At 35.7% G+C, this 3892-nt stretch overlaps 1 non-coding gene across 1 annotated transcript; it reads right to left on the bottom strand.

The window, feature by feature from the left end:
* Nucleotides 1-2431: 2431 nt before the first annotated feature.
* On the bottom strand, nt 2432-2534 carry LOC111763532 (U6 spliceosomal RNA). Its single transcript, XR_002796386.1, has one exon. It is a non-coding gene; the product is annotated as a U6 spliceosomal RNA (small nuclear RNA).
* Between the last annotated feature and the right edge of the window lie 1358 nt (nt 2535-3892).

The raw sequence follows: 3892 nt of genomic DNA, 5'->3' as shown, positions 1-3892 counted from the left end.
TAACAACACAGACGCATCTATGAAGAGATTTTTATCCAGTACTCCAAACCAGTTCTTTCCACAAAGGAAACAATTACTGGTTGAATTGGCAAGCCATAGCCATCAACAATACTCAGCTCTATGAGAGAGTCTCCTCAAACTGTGCCACATTTTTGTCCCTGAGTGCCTCAGTGTCAAAACTTTTCTATGTGGGCATACATGTGTGTTTGTGGGTGTGTGAAGCCCAGCAGAGCAAGGCAGTTTGAGTAAACAGAAAGGATAGCTAAGGAAAGGACAAGGATATTTCTTTCCTGCTGAGTGGCGATGATGCACTCCAGGAACTGAAAAGAGTTATTATTAAAAAGTACAAGATAATTTTGATAACAAGCAGCTGTGTAAATGTTTAACGCTTTTCATTGCCTCACAGTGTAGCTCATCTGTTCTTGGAGCAGTCTGTGGGTGTCCCAGATTCCTGGCCTTGATTCTAAATCTGTGGCTTGCAGAGCTCTCTTGGGCTGGGGACACTAAGCTGAATGGATAGCTTATGGATATAGAAAAAATTCTTTCAAAAAAGGCTAAGCATAATATCCATGATCGTGAGGAAGTGACTCACCTCAGTAAAATAAAGGTACAGGAGGATGCTTTCACAAAATAACACTAAGCGAATATAAGTGTAAGACTAAACTGAGGCCTGTATTCTGCTTTTGTGGAGACTCAGACCTTTACTGTTACTGCTTGAGAAATGCATGCTAAATTTAACAGTGCTTTCTCTTGTGTTGTTTTGAGACTATTTTCAATAATAGTCTAAGAGGGTTTATTTTCCTGCCTAATTTAGATATTGTTTTTGACAATGTTAGATTTTACCTGAGCATTGTGCCCCTGGGAAACGACAGTGAAGAAATTCTCCCTCCCTTTGCAGTCCCAGAAACAGTTTACTGCAAGGAGCCATCCTTCCAAGGATGACTCAGATAAGACTTGTCAGTGCCTCACTTATTTGTCTATAACAAGACCAAACACACATTCTCCAAATTCCCATTCTTTGCTTCATAGAAGGTTAACAGAACTGTTGTACCCACTCCTCAGTTAGAACAAATTGCTTATTAACTGGTTTGACCATATTTCAGTTACCCTTCTATCCTTCCCCAGCCATTGAACTTTGACTCACCCTCAGGGTGAGCCAGCCTACAACTCTTTCTTAAGGACCCCACCCATGAATCCAATGATCTCAAAGACTTTTCCTGATCCACTGTCCCATCTTGCCACCCATTCATCCCTTTCTCCCTTACCCTGTTCTTTCTACCCTTGTTTACTCCTCCCTATTTTAAAAAGCCCCTTTCTGCCCAACCTGTGCAGATCTCACGTTCCGAGCTTTCTCTCTATAGCAATAGCACCCCTCCCCAGATTTCAATAATGCCCCTTCTCTTGTTAGAATAATCCTTTCAATAAGGCCTCTTCCTAAACCCAGATTTATTTTTTTGTATTTTTATGGAAGAAATTGTGACTTTACAAAATGATCATATATATAATATACAGGAATTGTTGTAGAACATTTGTTACAAATGATAAAACAACATCCAAGTACAGCCATTAAATGAAGTATATAGCTGACTTTAGGTATATTTTCTCCTAAACCATGCATTAGTGTTGTATATTTGTTAAAATTCATGTAAGAATTTTCTCATATTTGTACTGTTAACTATAATCCATCATTCACCACAGAGTTCACTATGTTATAGAGTCCCATGCCTTCTACAATCCATCCAAAGTATATACTCAGTGGCTCTAAGTTTCATCAGAATTGTGTTGTCATCACCTCAATTTTATTATTCTAGAAACAAAATTCCCTTATCCCTCTAAAGTGCCCTATTGTTGACCCTTAGCTTTAATATAGTACCTTCATTGCTATTAATGCAAAAATATTGCAGTATTACTGTTAACATAGTCCATAAATTACATTAGTTGTATTTTTCCCATGTGTCACCATATTCTTAACACCTTGTAATAGTGATGAACATTTGTTCTAGTTCATAGAAGAAAATTCTTGTATTTTATTATCCACAAACCTCATCCACCACGATTTTGCTGTTATACTATCAGATTATGTTCTAGCTCTCTTTCTATTGACATTTACATTGTTAGACTACCCCTTTGAACCACATTCACGTTTATAAACCTGTGGTGTTAGTTATACTCGCTGTAATGTGTTACCATCAACTCCATTATTTCCTAGCATTTATAATCAATCTTATTAAACATTCTACACACATTAAGCATCAGCTCCCCCTTCTCAATCCTCGTACTATTCCCTAGTGGCCTATACTCTAGATTTTAAGTCGATGAACTTATTCATTGTATTCAGTTCATAATAGTGAGACTGTATTTGTCCTTTTATGTTTGGCTTATTTCACTCAACATAATGTCTTCAAGGTTCATCCATGTTGCCACATGTGTCCAAAAATATGAACTCTTCAAAAATGTGCATGTCACGCTCGCACAGAGGTTGTGTTGATCTTCTCCATATCATTCCAATTTTAGTGTACTTGCTGCTGAAGCGAGCACCAGATTTGTTTTCAATTGACACTTTGCAAATATAATTATTTCATTGAAATTTAAAATAATAGAACATCAGAGCTTGAAGGAAATTTAGAACTAATTTGGTCCTGGATTTTTCAAGTTTTAATGTACATAAGAATCACTTAGTAACATATAATTAGATCCCACAACAGTCTGATCCTTCCAAGGGATTATAAGGAAATAGATTTGGGACATATGTATTGGGCAGTCTAAAAGGTTTTGGTCAATTTTTCAAACACCACCAGTTAGGGGACACTGATTGCTGAATGCCTTTCTTTTACAGAATGAAAAATGGAGATCTGCCTAGGAACATGCAACTGATAAGTGAGCCAAGTTTGGAACATGATGTTTTGCTTCTCAGTCTAGTATGTATCCAGGTACACAATATTTACTGTCTAATAAAAAAAAATCATAACACAGAACTTCATGTTCTTTGACCAATGGAAGCTACTATGCTTCCTATTACTATATAGGTCTATATGACAAGCATTTTCTTCAAGTATATGAAACGATGTAGAACCCTCTGGACATGTGGGTGCAGTGACATTAATTATTAAGTGCTAATTAGCATCACACATTGAATGCAATAACAGATTCTCTTCAAACTGATTATTGAATATATTACGAAGCCTCGATTTAAGGTCTTTGGAAAACATTAAGATATCAGCAATCTCTACTAAGGAAAATGTATAACATTGCTCTAATACTGCTATATTCAATTAGGCTTAACACTAGTCTTTGAAATGTATTAGGCACTTCATTTCACAGAAAAAAATTATTTTAAATAAAACCTTTAATATTAAAATAAGGTGCTGTCCCTTCTTTACTTAGGAACCAAGTGAAAAATCCCCAGGGTCTAATTAGATGCATGTAGTAATATTAAAAGACAGAATGACCCCAGTAGTGTGAGAATGAAGAAAGTTGCTAACTTAACACCCTCGAGTTATTTTTTAATTCATTTTTTTTAGTGCAGATCTATTTTCTTGACTGATTTTGCTTCTCAATTTCCCGTTTATCTTAAGCTACTTTTTAAAGATCCACATTTGATGCACTAGGGGTTTTAGATTTTCAAACAATACATAGTAATTCATAAATGAATTTTTTGCAAATTGGCACTGGGCAACCATTCATTTTGCAGTTGCTGTAATTGTAAGCACAGTGAATGAACAAGTAGATGCCAGTTCAGGGAATAAATCTATTTTTACCTAGGAAGGACCCAAATCTTCATAATTTCTTTTATAATATGTGGAATAAAGCAGGATAAAATACCAGATGTTAGAAATGTCTTATCTCAAATATCATTTTGCAACATAAGTGTGAATAACAAGTAGTTTCTGAG

This window comes from Dasypus novemcinctus, chromosome 8 (assembly GCF_030445035.2).
Source record: "Dasypus novemcinctus isolate mDasNov1 chromosome 8, mDasNov1.1.hap2, whole genome shotgun sequence".
NCBI classification, from domain to species: Eukaryota; Metazoa; Chordata; class Mammalia; order Cingulata; family Dasypodidae; genus Dasypus; species Dasypus novemcinctus.
This window is presented reverse-complemented; position numbering and strand designations above follow the sequence as displayed.